General features: G+C 34.1%; 2 long non-coding RNA genes across 2 annotated transcripts in view; one reads left to right on the top strand and one right to left on the bottom strand.

The window, feature by feature from the left end:
- The first annotated feature begins 3,054 nt into the window (after nucleotides 1-3,054).
- On the top strand, nucleotides 3,055-7,529 carry LOC121176211. The gene is made up of 2 exons (XR_005892921.1): nucleotides 3,055-3,234; nucleotides 4,540-7,529. It is a non-coding gene; the product is annotated as an uncharacterized LOC121176211 (long non-coding RNA).
- Nucleotides 7,470-18,623, bottom strand: part of LOC121176212 — a 111,590-nt gene continuing 100,436 nt past the window's right edge. Inside the window, exons 5-7 of the long non-coding RNA XR_005892922.1 lie at nucleotides 8,002-8,138; nucleotides 7,718-7,879; nucleotides 7,470-7,594 (exon numbers count right to left, since the gene is read on the bottom strand). This is a non-coding gene — a long non-coding RNA (uncharacterized LOC121176212). The remainder of the gene's footprint in view (nucleotides 7,595-7,717; nucleotides 7,880-8,001; nucleotides 8,139-18,623) is intronic.

Genomic DNA, 18,623 nt, shown 5'->3' with positions numbered 1-18,623 from the left:
TGTCATCATCTGCCACTTATCTGGGTCCAGTCCCAGGTCACGGGGGAAACTCCCACCCAGTCCCGAATGCACCACCTCCCACAGGTGGTGAGCCCATGGGAGATAGTGCCGTCCGGAAATCCGGAAATTGAGTCTTGTGCTCTACCAACTGAGCTAACTGGGCGGCAGCATAAAAATATAAAAGATGTGTTTTAGTTCATGGAAATTGTATCAGAGTGAGTGTTCTGTACTTTTCTTGGTTTTTGGAAACGGCAAAAGAGTGAGCGATCTTTCTGTTAATATTCTAATTCGCATCTTTGCCGCTCCGTTGCCTCAGTAACATAGAGATGGGCTGGTAAAGTTGGTTAATGTGGTTATACACGCTTTAGCATTGGAATATAACAGTCTAACCTATAACAGACTAAGTTATGCATTATTTAGAGGAGTTTGTTTGCTAGCTGCATTACATTTTGCGTAGTGTACTGTTGTTTAAGGTATTCATGTTACATGATTGTGCAGATACTGATTTGTGTTGTTTTTTTCTGTTGTAAATCAGTTTTATGTGTGCGTGTGTGTGTATTTGGATTTGTGCACATGTACAAGAGGGCACAACCAGACTTCAGTAAAAGAAAGAAAAGTCGCACCTTGCAATCTTTATTGGAGCACAACAGTTATCTGACTGTCTATCCTCGTAAGGGTGCGCGTGGCGAGGGCAGTACACCGCTATTTTCTAAAAAAAATTCATTATAAAAGTTTAATAAAAGTGGTGGCCGCCTGGTTAGCTCAGTTGGTAGAGAATGAAACTTAATCTCTTAGGATCGTGGGTTTCAGTCCCACTCTGGATGGCACCACCTCCCGTGGGCTCACCACCTGTGGGAGGTGCTGTAGGACATCGGTGCGTTGTGGACTGGGTGGCAGTTGCCTCTGCACCCTGGGCCTGGACCCAGATAAGTGGCAGATGATGACATTTCTATGATGGTGAAAGTGACAGTGGAAACTTCGGTTCAAGTCACATGACTGATGTTTCTTTTACTCCCTAGGTGACCCTGAGTAGGGAGCAATGCAAGGAGACCAGGTCCTTCATGAAGTGTTCCTCCGATGAGGCTGCTGTCTGGCAGAAGATGAAAATGACATTTGAATATCGCAGTGAAATGGTCCTTGGCGAAGACAAATCATCAGATGTCTTGACTGAATTTCCACACTATAAAGACATCGTAATGCCAGGTAATTGAGTACACCACAGGCCAAATTATTATGCAAGTTGCATTTTTGTGAATGTTTTAAAAACTATGTTAACAGTCATTTTCAAATTTATTAAGAAGTCAGATAGTGAATATATTTCTTCAAATGTGTGGTTAATATTATGTTTATCAAAGTATTGTAGGCTGTATTTTTAAATTAATGCAGAATCTGCAGAAATGAGTGTGCCAAATTATTATGCAAGTTGGTTGTAAGAGCATTTAACTTATGAAAAATAAAAACTAGGGACCTTTTAAACATTTTATTGATTGAAAATAATATTTTCTACAGCTGTATTCAAACTTCAACAAAAACAGTTTTCTTTACAACTGTACAAAATAAAACTTATAATGTCTTTGAAACATTGACAAAGTAGCTCACCCTCTTTAGGCCTGGGTACCATATAACTTGGTATTAATCTTGCAAAAATGATGAAAGTTCTTATTTTGTGTTAAACAGTGCAATGACTTTAAAGTCAATATTAAACAAATTCTGATTATTGTCCAATTTCTCTATTCATTTTTATGATGTTAAATAGAGCTCATACTGCTGTACTGATAAAGCCTTACACCTTGTTCAAAGATCTTCAACCTGTTCCTCAAAGGGCCATGTGGCTGCAGGCTTTTGTTCCAACCAAGCAGCAGCACACCAGACTTGACTCATTTAATCAACTGATCTCAGTCTTTTTCAGACAGTTGATTGGTCAAATTGTGTGCTCTTGATTGGTTGGAACAAAAACCTGCAGCCACACGGGCCTTTGAGGAATTGGTTGAAGACTTCTGATTTAGAGATGCACATCACTGTTCAGTTATTGGAAAATGATCTTTTTCTCTCCTTTTTTCATTTTCTGACAAGCATTCTGCATGTGTTTAGAGGTGTGTGGTTTTAGGTGACCATTTGTGCTGTCTTTAAAGGCTAAAAGTAATATTTAAAGTTCATAAGTTAAGTGTTAAAAAGATTATGTCATCATCTGCCACTTATCTGGGTCCAGTCCCAGGTCACGGGGGAAACTCCCACCCAGTCCTGAAAGCACCACCTCCCACAGGTGGTGAGCCCATGGGAGGTGGTGCTGTCGGGAGTGGGGCTCAAACCCATGACCCCTAGAAATTGAGTCTTGTGCTCTACCAACTGAGCGGCAGCATAGGAATATAAAAGATGTGTTTTCTTTTAGTTCATGGAAATTGTATCAAAGTGAGTGTTCTGTACTTTTCTTGGTTTTTGGAAACGGCAGAAGAGTGAGCGCTCTTTCTGTTAATATTCCAATTTGCATCTTTGCTGCTCCGTTGCCTCAGTAACATAGTGATGGGCTGGTAAAGTTGGTTAATGTGGTTACACACGCTTTAGCCTTGAAATATAACAGTCTAACCTATAACAGACTAAGTTATGCATTATTTAGAGGAGTTTGTTTGCTAGCTGCATTACATTTTGCGTTGTGTACTGTTGTTTAAGGTATTCATGTTACATGATTGTGCAGATACTGATTTGTGTTGTTTTTTTCTGTTGTAAATCAGTTTTATGTGTGCGTGTGTGTGTATTTGGATTTGTGCACATGTACAAGAGGGCACAACCAGACTTCAGTAAAAGAAAGAAAAGTCGCACCTTGCAATCTTTATTGGAGCACAACAGTTATCTGACTGTCTAGCCTCGTAAGGGTGCGCGTGGCGAGGGCAGTACACCGCTATTTTATAAAAAAAAAACATCATAAAAGTTTAATAAAAGTGGTGGCCGTCCTGGACCCAGATAAGCGGCAGATGATGACATTTCTATGATGGTGAAAGTGACAGTGGTTACTTTGGTTCAAGTCACATGACTGATGTTTCTTTCACTCCCTAGGTGACCCTGAGTAGGGAGCAATGCAAGGAGACCAGGTCCTTCATGAAGTGTTCCTCCGATGAGGCTGCTGTCTGGCAGAAGATGAAAATGACATTTGAATATCGCAGTGAAATGGTCCTTGACGAAGACAAATCCTCAGATGTCTTGACTGAGTTTCCACGCTATAACAACATCGAAGGCCAGGTAATTGAGTACACCACAGGCCAAATTATTATGCAAGTTGGTTATAAGAGCATTTATCAAAAATAAAAACTAGGGACCTTTTAAACATTTTATTGATTGAAAATATTTTCTACAGCTGTATTCAAACCAACAAAAACAACAGTTTTCTTTACAATTGTATACAAAATAAAACTTATAATGTCTTTGAAACATTTCAAATATAAGCTGTTTCTCTAATGTCCAATATAAAATCCTTTCCTGGGCGGGGGTACCATAACTTGGTATTAATCTTGCCAAAATGATGAAAGTTCTTATTTTGTGTGAAACACAGTGCAATGACTTTAAAGTCAATATTAAACAAATTCTGATTATTGTCCAATTTCTCTATTCATTTTTATGATGTTAAATAGAGCTCATACTGCTGTACTGATAAAGCCTTACACCTTGTTCAGAGGTCTTCAACCTGTTCCTCAAAGGGCCGTGTGGCTGCAGGCTTTTGTTCCAACCAAGCAGCAGCACACCAGACTTGACTCATTTAATCAACTGATCTCAGTCTTTTTCAGACAGTTGATTGGTCAAATTGTGTGCTCTTGATTGGTTGGAACAAAAACCTGCAGCCACACGGGCCTCTGTGGAACAGGTTGAAGACTTCTGATTTAGAAAAATTTACAAAAACAACAGTTTTCTTTACAATTGTATACAAAACAAAACTTATACTGTCTTTGAAACATTTCAAATATAAGCTGTTTCTCTAATGTCCAATATAAAATCCTTTCCTTTCAAGGAGGGTCAGAAGTCGCTGCGATTTAGTTAGGTTTCTGATGACTTCTCTGCTGACACTGTGTGCTGCACCTTGTATGGCTTTCCAAAGCTGGTCTTTTGAGCTGTATTGTGTGCTATCAGTGTAAATTATCTTCTTTATTATTAACCACAAGTTCCCAATTGTGTTGATATCGGGTTAGCAGACAGGCCAGTTGCTGATTGCCTTTTGCACCCAGCCCCACAGCTTAACTGTGTAGCTACTTACTGGTAGCTAAGGGTCTTTTAGCAACCTCTCATTTGATTCTTGACAGTTCTCGGCTTGATAACATTCGACAGGGTTTTCTCCCATCCTGATTATTTTGGACATTTCTTTTTATGGTTTGGGGGTAATGCTGCAATTTCTTGGGTATATCATTTGTAGAATCCCCCTTGCTCAGACTCTTTACCATTTACGTATTACAGCTTAAACAGATTTTTTTTTTTAATATGCTTTACCTAATTAATTTTTTTTTTTTAATTTTTACTTTTTCAGCTTTTAACATTTGCTCATTCTTCTGCTTTCAGAGTGGAACCAGCACTGATGAACACACAGATGCAATCTATAGCACCAAGCAACCGTATTTACTTGCTGTTGGAATCAAGAAGACCTCTATCCACACCTTTTTTATCATTCTGGACAAACAGGTAATCCCTTACAACTCAACCAGTTCTCTTGGAGCCTTTGACGAGCTTTTGTATGTAATTTAAGTAACTTTCTCATGGGGGTCATTTCTTTTGTTTGCCAGACTAGTTTTTGGAATACAAACCAGCTTGTGAGGCATATCTGAATGGTTTCTGTTCTGGAAAATCACTATGTTTGAAATGTGCTCAGAAAGGATGTTGTTGTATTTTTGGAACATTTTCAGACTTCAGAAAAGCTTTAAATATAAAACATTCTAAGGAAATTGAGCAGGGTGGTGACAGTGATATCGAAGACATTGATGCTGTTGAAAAAAATGCGAGATTTTGAGGAAGCAGCAAGTAGTTCTCAAGTTGTGCCAGTATCCTGCATAAGTACTTGTGATAAGTGTGCGTCTTCTGTTGCTCAGCTTCAGGTAGCTAGTGTAGGTCAGTCTACCTTAAATTGTTTTGTATCATCCATGGAAGAAGTGGTGCTTGAGTTGCAAAATCAAGCTAAAGATGCCGCTTTAAAATGTTTGTCTTCTCAGGATGCTAGTACAAAAGCTAAAGTTGAACAGTGTTTTGAAACTCTTGCACACCCTTTTACATCATTGAATTCTGAATTAAAAATAGTTATTTTGCGCAGAAATGGAAAGTCATTAAACTGGTTGAAAAAGTACCCAGTGTTAGATTTGAAAACTGAAGAAACAGATGTACTGGAACTTATGATCAGGTTGTTGTAACCGATAAATTTGCCTGTGTTCCAATTTGAGAAACTTTGTCTATTAGTCTATTCTCAGTAATCCAAACCTCAGTAACATGTTAACATCTAGCCACACGCCCAAATCTGTTGGGATTAAAAAAAAGGTGTCAAATATTTTACATTGAGAAATTTTCCACCAAAGTTAAATTCCTCTTTAGTCAATATACATTTGTGTGCACTTTTTCATTCCCATGACATTAAAACCTATGGGTTTGACTCCATACTTAAGTCAATTGTCAATGACCAGAAAGTGCTTGAAACTGATGGGATTAAAGTTCCCACATTCAAAACACCTGTTCACAGCAGCATTGTGCAAGTAACTGGTGAGAATCTTGATATACACGGACTGTTTGGGTTAGTGGAATCATTCAGTGCTTGTTGTTGTTTTTGTATCCCAGGGAAAGGTGATTTTCAAAGTGTGTTCTGTGAGGATGATGAAAATATGATATTGCGTACAAAAGACATGCATGCAGAACATTGCTGCACCATAGAAACAAATCCACAAATACCTCGTGTGTGGTGTCAGGCATTCATGTTTATTGAATTCTTTGCAGTATTTCCACACAGTTGATAATTTCTCTGTCGGTATCATGCATGACATCTTAGAATGAGTTGCAGAGTTTGAGGTGAAATTGGTTTTGGAGTATTTACAGGAGAATTTCTTAACTGCTAAAAAACTGGGTGGTTGAATACAGTCATTTTACTATGGTTACATTGAGAGGGGAAAACGCCCCCCTGGAGTTATTTGATGGAAGTAATGACTTGGGCTTAAATGCAATTCAGTCCTGGTGTTTCCTGTGCAGCATGCATTGATATTTGGTCTGGTTCAGAGAGACGAGTGCTGTTGCTTTTGCAGATTGTGAATGTTGTGTTTGCACCAGTGTTACCTGATGGTATGAAGCACATAATTGTTGAGCTAGTTAATCAGTGCAGATTAACTGTTGGTGTAGGAGATGGTGCTGCTTAGAGAATTGAAAGAAGGTCCTGAGATTGCATCTAAACTAAATGCTGCATTAATGTTCTGTCTGTGAAGTGGCTAAAGCACTATGGCACTGAATGTCATCCTGGTTTAGGAGTATGTGTTTGGGTAGTGAATGAGGTGGCAGTATTCTGTAAGATAAAAACTATTATTGTGAAAGTTGAAAAAGTTGTGCTAACTTACTCTGATAAATGAAAGTTCCTTGTTATTCGTATTTTCATGTACATTGTAAATTCAGTAGTGTTATTGAAATTAACACTAAAAGTCAATTTCCAGACTAAGTCAGGGTACATATGGTCCTTATATAGAGTGTAAAAAATACTCTAATTGTAGAGTTAGATTTTCAGAGTCAAATTAATATCTTTCTACCTGTATGTAAACAAAACAAATACCATGATGTCCATATCTTATTGTCTTTAGGTTGTGTAACAATAACTATTCCTTTTAACAATCCATATGTAATACATGAAAATATGAGTAACAAAACAAAAAAGACTTTGAGCACATTTCAAGCATAGTGATTTTCCAGATCAGAAGCCATGACTTCAGATATGCCTCATAAGCAGGTTTGTATTAAAAAAAACTAATCTGGCAAACAAATGACCCCCATGAGAAAAGATAAGATAAACTTTTATTAGTCCCACAATGGGGGAATATCATCAGTCACAGGAGCAAAGAGACAGACTCACAGAAGATTTTAAAAAAAAAAAGACTATACATAGTGTGAGCAGGATATACAATGTTGAACCACTGTACACAGTATAGACAGCATAGAGAGTGTAAGCAGAAGTGGATTACTTCACAATGCTGAACATATTGCACCTGAAATGAAATGAAAAATAGAGTGACTTACATTATGTTGCCCATCTCATATGTAAATGTGTGCATTAATCACTGAAGAAGTCTGGCCCTAACCTCTATGGCAGTGGTGTCAAACCTGTTCCACAAAGGGCCATGTGGCTGCAGGTTTTTGTTCCAACCAATCAAGAGCACAGAGTTTGACCAGTCGATTAAATGAGTCAAGTCTAGTGTGCTGCTGCTTGGTTGGAACAAAACCCTGCAGCCACATGGCCCTTTGTGGAACAGGTTTGACACCTCTGTTGTAGTACCAAAGACAAAATGGGCCTTAAAAAGCTCATCAAAGACTCAGAATGAGACATTTTGCCTTGTCTTTTGGTGAAGGAGTAGGATAATTGAAGAAAGATCACTGTCCCATCCTGTACAGAACACAAAAAACTATTACTAAATGTAATGCATTGCTGTATTGAATTACAATTTGAAATCACCATTCCACAGTTGTAACATTGACAAAGCTCTGGAAATAAAAAAATTCTACCTACCAGATGCAAGAGTGTTGTCATTAGTTCCCTCTTCATTTGATGTAGCTTCTACACAGAAGATTAGTTCTTCAACACAACAAGATGCTTAGCATGGGATGCAGACATTTTTCCTTGTCTTTTGGTGAAGGAGTAAGATAATTGAAGAAAGATCACTGTCCCATCCTGTACAGAACACAAAAAACTATTACTAAATGTAATACATTGCTGTATTGAATTACAATTTGAAATCACCATTCCACAGTTGTAACATGACAAAGCTCTGGAAATAAAAAATTTTTACCTACCAGATGCAAGAGTGTTGTCATTAGTTCCCTCTTCATTTGATGTAGCTTCTACACAGTAGATTAGTTCTTCAAGGTAGCTTGAAGAAAGAAGGGTCTTGCTCTGCTGAAGGACCTTGTGCTTGAATGATGTGGGCCATCTAGATAATGAGATACAGAGTTAATCAAACACAAAGTGAAAACACCAATAACTGAAATGCAAAAATAGGCTAAAAAATGTCAAGGCCATTTTTATGACATTTTTAGGTCAAACTAAAGTATGACTTTTTTTGGCCGATTTTGTTGCCTTACTATACTATGACATTTTTTTATGACATTTCGAGGTTAAAATTTTTTTTTGACTTTTTTTGGCCGATTTTGATGCCTTACTATAGTATGACGTTTTTTGGCACATTTTGAGGTCATACTATACTATGACGTTTTTTATGACATTTTGAGGTCATACTAAAGTATGACCTTTTTTGGCCGATTTTGATGCCTTACTGTAGTATGACGTTTTTTGGCACATTTTGAGGTCATACTAAAGTATGACTTTTTTTGGCTGATTTTGACGCCTTACTATACTATGACGCTTTTTGGCACATTTTGAGGTCAAAAATTTTTTTGACTTTTTTTGGCCGATTTTGACGCCTTACTATAGTATGACGTTTTTTATGACATTTTGAGGTCATACTAAAGTATGACTTTTTTTGGCCGATTTTGATGCTTTTTTATGACTTTTTTGGCACATTTTGATGCCATACTATACTATGACGTTTTTTATGACATTTTGAGGTCATACTAAACTATGACTTTTTTTGGCCGATTTTGATGCCTTACTATACTATGACGTTTTTTAAAACATTTTGAGGTCATACTAAAGTATGACCTTTTTTGGCCGATTTTGATGCCTTACTAGTATGATGTTTTTTAAAACATTTTGAGGTCATACTAAAGTATGACTTTTTTTGGCCGATTTTGACGCCTTATGACATTTTTAGGTTAAAAAAAATTGACTTTTTTGGCCGATTTTGACGCCTTACTATACTATGATGTTTTTTTATGACATTTTGAGGTCGAAAAAAAATGTGACTTTTTTTGGCCGATTTTGACGCCTTACTATACAATGACGTTTTTTATGACTTTTTGAGGTCGAAAAATTTTTTGACTGAAAAAAACGGCATACTATACTATGACGTTTTTTATGACTTTTTGAGGTCGAAAAAATTTTTGACTTTTTTTGGCCGAAAAAAACGGCATACTATACTATGACGTTTTTTATGACTTTTTGAGGTCGAAATTTTTTTGACTTTTTTTGGCCGAAAAAAACGGCATACTATACTATGACGTTTTTTATGACTTTTTGAGGTCGAAAAAAATTGTGACTTTTTTTGGCCGAAAAAAACGGCATACTATACTATGACGTTTTTTATGACTTTTTGAGGTCGAAAAAATTTTTGACTTTTTTTGGCCGATTTTGACGCCTTACTATACAATGACGTTTTTTATGACTTTTTGAGGTCGAAAAAAAATGTGACTTTTTTTGGCCGAAAAAAACGGCATACTATACTATGACGTTTTTTATGACTTTTTGAGGTCGAAAAATTTTTTGACTTTTTTTGGCCGAAAAAAACGCCATACTATACTTTGACGTTTTTTATGACTTTTTGAGGTCGAAAAAATTTTTGACTTTTTTTGGCCGAAAAAAAACGGCATACTATACTATGACGTTTTTTATGACTTTTTGAGGTCGAACATTTTTTTGACTTTTTTTGGCTGAAAAAAACGGCATACTATACTATGACGTTTTTTATGACTTTTTGAGGTCGAAAAAAAATGTGACTTTTTTTGGCCGAAAAAAACGGCATACTATACTATGACGTTTTTTATGACTTTTTGAGGTCGAAAAAAAATGTGACTTTTTTTGGCCGAAAAAAACGGCATACTATACTATGACGTTTTTTATGACTTTTTGAGGTCGAAAAAATTTTTGACTTTTTTTGGCCGAAAAAAACGGCATACTATACTATGACGTTTTTTATGACTTTTTGAGGTCGAAAAAAAATGTGACTTTTTTTGGCCGAAAAAAACGGCATACTATACTATGACGTTTTTTATGACTTTTTGAGGTCGAAAAATTTTTTGACTTTTTTTGGCCGAAAAAAACGGCATACTATACTATGACGTTTTTTATGACTTTTTGAGGTCGAAAAAAAATGTGACTTTTTTTGGCCGAAAAAAACGGCATACTATACTATGACGTTTTTTTATGACTTTTTGAGGTCGAAAAAAAATGTGACTTTTTTTGGCCGAAAAAAACGGCATACTATACTATGACGTTTTTTATGACTTTTTGAGGTCGAAAAAAAATGTGACTTTTTTTGGCCGAAAAAAACGGCATACTATACTATGACGTTTTTTATGACTTTTTGAGGTCGAAAAAAAATGTGACTTTTTTTGGCCGAAAAAAACGGCATACTATACTATGGCGTTTTTTATGACTTTTTGAGGTCGAAAATTTTTTTGACTTTTTTTGGCCGAAAAAAACGGCATACTATACTATGACGTTTTTTATGACTTTTTGAGGTCGAAAAAAAATGTGACTTTTTTTGGCCGAAAAAAACGGCATACTATACTATGACGTTTTTTATGACTTTTTGAGGTCGAAAATTTTTTTGACTTTTTTTGGCCGAAAAAAACGGCATACTATACTATGACGTTTTTTATGACTTTTTGAGGTCGAAAAATTTTTTGACTTTTTTTGGCCGAAAAAAACGGCATACTATACTATGACGTTTTTTATGACTTTTTGAGGTCGAAAAAAAATGTGACTTTTTTTGGCCGAAAAAAACGGCATACTATACTATGGCGTTTTTTATGACTTTTTGAGGTCGAAAATTTTTTTGACTTTTTTTGGCCGAAAAAAACGGCATACTATACTATGACGTTTTTTATGACTTTTTGAGGTCGAAAATTTTTTTGACTTTTTTTGGCCGAAAAAAACGGCATACTATACTATGACGTTTTTTATGACTTTTTGAGGTCGAAAATTTTTTTGACTTTTTTTGGCCGAAAAAAACGGCATACTATACTATGATGTTTTTTATGACTTTTTGAGGTCGAAAAAAAATGTGACTTTTTTTGGCCGAAAAAAACGGCATACTATACTATGACGTTTTTTATGACTTTTTGAGGTCGAAAAAAAATGTGACTTTTTTTGGCCGAAAAAAACGGCATACTATACTATGACGTTTTTTATGACTTTTTGAGGTCGAAAAATTTTTTGACTTTTTTTGGCCGAAAAAAACGGCATACTATACTATGACGTTTTTTATGACTTTTTGAGGTCGAAAAAAAATGTGACTTTTTTTGGCCGAAAAAAACGGCATACTATACTATGACGTTTTTTATGACTTTTTGAGGTCGAAAATTTTTTTGACTTTTTTTGGCCGAAAAAAACGGCATACTATACTATGACGTTTTTTATGACTTTTTGAGGTCGAAAATTTTTTTGACTTTTTTTGGCCGAAAAAAACGGCATACTATACTATGACGTTTTTTATGACTTTTTGAGGTCGAAAATTTTTTTGACTTTTTTTGGCCGAAAAAAACGGCATACTATACTATGACGTTTTTTATGACTTTTTGAGGTCGAAAAAAAATGTGACTTTTTTTGGCCGAAAAAAACGGCATACTATACTATGACGTTTTTTATGACTTTTTGAGGTCGAAAAAAAATGTGACTTTTTTTGGCCGAAAAAAACGGCATACTATACTATGACGTTTTTTATGACTTTTTGAGGTCGAAAAATTTTTTGACTTTTTTTGGCCGAAAAAAACGGCATACTATACTATGACGTTTTTTATGACTTTTTGAGGTCGAAAAAAAATGTGACTTTTTTTGGCCGAAAAAAACGGCATACTATACTATGACGTTTTTTATGACTTTTTGAGGTCGAAAATTTTTTTGACTTTTTTTGGCCGAAAAAAACGGCATACTATACTATGACGTTTTTTATGACTTTTTGAGGTCGAAAAAAAATGTGACTTTTTTTGGCCGAAAAAAACGGCATACTATACTATGACGTTTTTTATGACTTTTTGAGGTCGAAAAAAAATGTGACTTTTTTTGGCCGAAAAAAACGGCATACTATACTATGACGTTTTTTATGACTTTTTGAGGTCGAAAAATTTTTTGACTTTTTTTGGCCGAAAAAAACGGCATACTATACTATGACGTTTTTTATGACTTTTTGAGGTCGAAAAAAAATGTGACTTTTTTTGGCCGAAAAAAACGGCATACTATACTATGACGTTTTTTATGACTTTTTGAGGTCGAAAAATTTTTTGACTTTTTTTGGCCGAGAAAAACGGCATACTATACTATGACGTTTTTTATGACTTTTTGAGGTCGAAAAAATGTGACTTTTTTTGGCCGAAAAAAACGGCATACTATACTATGACGTTTTTTATGACTTTTTGAGGTCGAAAAATTTTTTGACTTTTTTTGGCCGAAAAAAAACGGCATACTATACTATGACGTTTTTTATGACTTTTTGAGGTCGAAAAAAAATGTGACTTTTTTTGGCCGAAAAAAACGGCATACTATACTATGACGTTTTTTATGACTTTTTGAGGTCGAAAAAAAATGTGACTTTTTTTGGCCGAAAAAAACGGCATACTATACTATGACGTTTTTTATGACTTTTTGAGGTCGAAAAATTTTTTGACTTTTTTTGGCCGAAAAAAACGGCATACTATACTATGACGTTTTTTATGACTTTTTGAGGTCGAAAAAAAATGTGACTTTTTTTGGCCGAAAAAAACGGCATACTATACTATGACGTTTTTTATGACTTTTTGAGGTCGAAAAAAAATGTGACTTTTTTTGGCCGAAAAAAACGGCATACTATACTATGACGTTTTTTATGACTTTTTGAGGTCGAAAAAAAATGTGAATTTTTTTGGCTGAAAAAAACGGCATACTATACTATGACGTTTTTTATGACTTTTTGAGGTCGAAAATTTTTTTGACTTTTTTTGGCCGAAAAAAACGGCATACTATACTATGACGTTTTTTATGACTTTTTGAGGTCGAAAAATTTTTTGACTTTTTTTGGCCGAAAAAAACGGCATACTATACTATGACGTTTTTTATGACTTTTTGAGGTCGAAAAAAAATGTGACTTTTTTTGGCCGAAAAAAACGGCATACTATACTATGGCGTTTTTTATGACTTTTTGAGGTCGAAAATTTTTTTGACTTTTTTTGGCCGAAAAAAACGGCATACTATACTATGACGTTTTTTATGACTTTTTGAGGTCGAAAAAAAATGTGACTTCTTTTGGCCGAAAAAAACGGCATACTATACTATGACGTTTTTTATGACTTTTTGAGGTCGAAAAAAAATGTGACTTTTTTTGGCCGAAAAAAACGGCATACTATACTATGACGTTTTTTATGACTTTTTGAGGTCGAAAATTTTTTTGACTTTTTTTGGCCGAAAAAAACGGCATACTATACTATGACGTTTTTTATGACTTTTTGAGGTCGAAAATTTTTTTGACTTTTTTTGGCCGAAAAAAACGGCATACTATACTATGACGTTTTTTATGACTTTTTGAGGTCGAAAATTTTTTTGACTTTTTTTGGCCGAAAAAAACGGCATACTATACTATGACGTTTTTTATGACTTTTTGAGGTCGAAAATTTTTTTGACTTTTTTTGGCCGAAAAAAACGGCATACTATACTATGACGTTTTTTATGACTTTTTGAGGTCGAAAAATTTTTTGACTTTTTTTGGCCGAAAAAAACGGCATACTATACTATGACGTTTTTTATGACTTTTTGAGGTCGAAAAAAAATGTGACTTTTTTTGGCCGAAAAAAACGGCATACTATACTATGACGTTTTTTATGACTTTTTGAGGTCGAAAATTTTTTTGACTTTTTTTGGCCGAAAAAAACGGCATACTATACTATGACGTTTTTTATGACTTTTTGAGGTCGAAAATTTTTTTGACTTTTTTTGGCCGAAAAAAACGGCATACTATACTATGACGTTTTTTATGACTTTTTGAGGTCGAAAAAAAATGTGACTTTTTTTGGCCGAAAAAAACGGCATACTATACTATGACGTTTTTTATGACTTTTTGAGGTCGAAAAATTTTTTGACTTTTTTTGGCCGAAAAAAACGGCATACTATACTATGACGTTTTTTATGACTTTTTGAGGTCGAAAAAAAATGTGACTTTTTTTGGCCGAAAAAAACGGCATACTATACTATGACGTTTTTTATGACTTTTTGAGGTCGAAAATTTTTTTGACTTTTTTTGGCCGAAAAAAACGGCATACTATACTATGACGTTTTTTATGACTTTTTGAGGTCGAAAATTTTTTTGACTTTTTTTGGCCGAAAAAAACGGCATACTATACTATGACGTTTTTTATGACTTTTTGAGGTCGAAAAAAAATGTGACTTTTTTTGGCCGAAAAAAACGGCATACTATACTATGACGTTTTTTATGACTTTTTGAGGTCGAAAATTTTTTTGACTTTTTTTGGCCGAAAAAAACGGCATACTATACTATGACGTTTTTTATGACTTTTTGAGGTCGAAAAAAAATGTGACTTTTTTTGGCCGAAAAAAACGGCATACTATACTATGACGTTTTTTATGACTTTTTGAGGTCGAAAAAAAATGTGACTTTTTTTGGCCGAAAAAAACGGCATACTATACTATGACGTTTTTTATGACTTTTTGAGGTCGAAAAATTTTTTGACTTTTTTTGGCCGAGAAAAACGGCATACTATACTATGACGTTTTTTATGACTTTTTGAGGTCGAAAAAAAATGTGACTTTTTTTGGCCGAAAAAAACGGCATACTATACTATGACGTTTTTTATGACTTTTTGAGGTCGAAAATTTTTTTGACTTTTTTTGGCCGAAAAAAACGGCATACTATACTATGACGTTTTTTATGACTTTTTGAGGTCGAAAAAAAATGTGACTTTTTTTGGCCGAAAAAAACGGCATACTATACTATGACGTTTTTTATGACTTTTTGAGGTCGAAAAAAAATGTGACTTTTTTTGGCCGAAAAAAACGGCATACTATACTATGACGTTTTTTATGACTTTTTGAGGTCGAAAAAAAATGTGACTTTTTTTGGCCGAAAAAAACGGCATACTATACTATGACGTTTTTTATGACTTTTTGAGGTCGAAAAAAAATGTGACTTTTTTTGGCCGAAAAAAACGGCATACTATACTATGACGTTTTTTATGACTTTTTGAGGTCGAAAAAATTTTTGACTTTTTTTGGCCGAAAAAAACGGCATACTATACTATGACGTTTTTTATGACTTTTTGAGGTCGAAAAAAAATGTGACTTTTTTTGGCCGAAAAAAAACGCCATACTATACTATGACGTTTTTTATGACTTTTTGAGGTCGAAAAAATTTTTGAATTTTTTTGGCCGAAAAAAACGCCATACTATACTATGACGTTTTTTATGACTTTTTGAGGTCGAAAAAATTTTTGACTTTTTTTGGCCGAAAAAAACGGCATACTATACTATGACGTTTTTTATGACTTTTTGAGGTCGAAAATTTTTTTGACTTTTTTTGGCCGAAAAAAACGGCATACTATACTATGACGTTTTTTATGACTTTTTGAGGTCGAAAATTTTTTTGACTTTTTTTGGCCGAAAAAAACGGCATACTATACTATGACGTTTTTTATGACTTTTTGAGGTCGAAAATTTTTTTGACTTTTTTTGGCCGAAAAAAACGGCATACTATACTATGACGTTTTTTATGACTTTTTGAGGTCGAAAAAAAATGTGACTTTTTTTGGCCGAAAAAAACGGCATACTATACTATGACGTTTTTTATGACTTTTTGAGGTCGAAAAAAAATGTGACTTTTTTTGGCCGAAAAAAACGGCATACTATACTATGACGTTTTTTATGACTTTTTGAGGTCGAAAAATTTTTTGACTTTTTTTGGCCGAAAAAAACGGCATACTATACTATGACGTTTTTTATGACTTTTTGAGGTCGAAAAAAAATGTGACTTTTTTTGGCCGAAAAAAACGGCATACTATACTATGACGTTTTTTATGACTTTTTGAGGTCGAAAATTTTTTTGACTTTTTTTGGCCGAAAAAAACGGCATACTATACTATGACGTTTTTTATGACTTTTTGAGGTCGAAAATTTTTTTGACTTTTTTTGGCCGAAAAAAACGGCATACTATACTATGACGTTTTTTATGACTTTTTGAGGTCGAAAAAAATGTGACTTTTTTTGGCCGAAAAAAACGGCATACTATACTATGACGTTTTTTATGACTTTTTGAGGTCGAAAATTTTTTTGACTTTTTTTGGCCGAAAAAAACGGCATACTATACTATGACGTTTTTTATGACTTTTTGAGGTCGAAAAAAAATGTGACTTTTTTTGGCCGAAAAAAACGGCATACTATACTATGACGTTTTTTATGACTTTTTGAGGTCGAAAAAAAATGTGACTTTTTTTGGCCGAAAAAAACGGCATACTATACTATGACGTTTTTTATGACTTTTTGAGGTCGAAAAAAAATGTGACTTTTTTTGGCCGAAAAAAACGGCATACTATACTATGACGTTTTTTATGACTTTTTGAGGTCGAAAAAAAATGTGACTTTTTTTGGCCGAAAAAAACGGCATACTATACTATGACGTTTTTTATGACTTTTTGAGGTCGAAAATTTTTTTGACTTTTTTTGGCCGAAAAAAACGGCATACTATACTATGACGTTTTTTATGACTTTTTGAGGTCGAAAATTTTTTTGACTTTTTTTGGCCGAAAAAAACGGCATACTATACTATGACGTTTTTTATGACTTTTTGAGGTCGAAAATTTTTTTGACTTTTTTTGGCCGAAAAAAACGGCATACTATACTATGATGTTTTTTATGACTTTTTGAGGTCGAAAAAAAATGTGACTTTTTTTGGCCGAAAAAAACGGCATACTATACTATGACGTTTTTTATGACTTTTTGAGGTCGAAAAAAAATGTGACTTTTTTTGGCCGAAAAAAACGGCATACTATACTATGACGTTTTTTATGACTTTTTGAGGTCGAAAAATTTTTTGACTTTTTTTGGCCGAAAAAAACGGCATACTATACTATGACGTTTTTTATGACTTTTTGAGGTCGAAAAAAAATGTGACTTTTTTTGGCCGAAAAAAACGGCATACTATACTATGACGTTTTTTATGACTTTTTGAGGTCGAAAAAAAATGTGACTTTTTTTGGCCGAAAAAAACGGCATACTATACTATGACGTTTTTTATGACTTTTTGAGGTCGAAAAAAAATGTGACTTTTTTTGGCCGAAAAAAACGGCATACTATACTATGACGTTTTTTATGACTTTTTGAGGTCGAAAAAAAATGTGACTTTTTTTGGCCGAAAAAAACGGCATACTATACTATGACGTTTTTTATGACTTTTTGAGGTCGAAAAAAAATGTGACTTTTTTTGGCCGAAAAAAACGGCATACTATACTATGGCATTTTTTATGACTTTTTGAGGTCGAAAATTTTTTTGACTTTTTTTGGCCGAAAAAAACGGCATACTATACTATGACGTTTTTTATGACTTTTTGAGGTCGAAAAAAAATGTGACTTTTTTTGGCCGAAAAAAACGGCATACTATACTATGACGTTTTTTATGACTTTTTGAGGTCGAAAATTTTTTTGACTTTTTTTGGCCGAAAAAAACGGCATACTATACTATGACGTTTTTTATGACTTTTTGAGGTCGAAAAATTTTTTGACTTTTTTTGGCCGAAAAAAACGGCATACTATACTATGACGTTTTTTATGACTTTTTGAGGTCGAAAAAAAATGTGACTTTTTTTGGCCGAAAAAAACGGCATACTATACTATGACGTTTTTTATGACTTTTTGAGGTCGAAAAAAAATGTGACTTTTTTTGGCCGAAAAAAACGGCATACTATACTATGACGTTTTTTATGACTTTTTGAGGTCGAAAATTTTTTTGACTTTTTTTGGCCGAAAAAAACGGCATACTATACTATGACGTTTTTTATGACTTTTTGAGGTCGAAAATTTTTTTGACTTTTTTTGGCCGAAAAAAACGGCATACTATACTATGACGTTTTTTATGACTTTTTGAGGTCGAAAAAAAATGTGACTTTTTTTGGCCGAAAAAAACGGCATACTATACTATGACGTTTTTTATGACTTTTTGAGGTCGAAAATTTTTTTGACTTTTTTTGGCCGAAAAAAACGGCATACTATACTATGACGTTTTTTATGACTTTTTGAGGTCGAAAAAAAATGTGACTTTTTTTGGCCGAAAAAAACGGCATACTATACTATGACGTTTTTTATGACTTTTTGAGGTCGAAAAAAAATGTGACTTTTTTTGGCCGAAAAAAACGGCATACTATACTATGACGTTTTTTATGACTTTTTGAGGTCGAAAAATTTTTTGACTTTTTTTGGCCGAGAAAAACGGCATACTATACTATGACGTTTTTTATGACTTTTTGAGGTCGAAAAAAAATGTGACTTTTTTTGGCCGAAAAAAACGGCATACTATACTATGACGTTTTTTATGACTTTTTGAGGTCGA

This window comes from Toxotes jaculatrix, chromosome 22, assembly GCF_017976425.1.
Source record: "Toxotes jaculatrix isolate fToxJac2 chromosome 22, fToxJac2.pri, whole genome shotgun sequence".
Classification (NCBI taxonomy): Eukaryota; Metazoa; Chordata; class Actinopteri; family Toxotidae; genus Toxotes; species Toxotes jaculatrix.
Note: the sequence above shows the minus strand (reverse complement) of the source record. Positions and strands in the feature narration are given on the sequence as shown.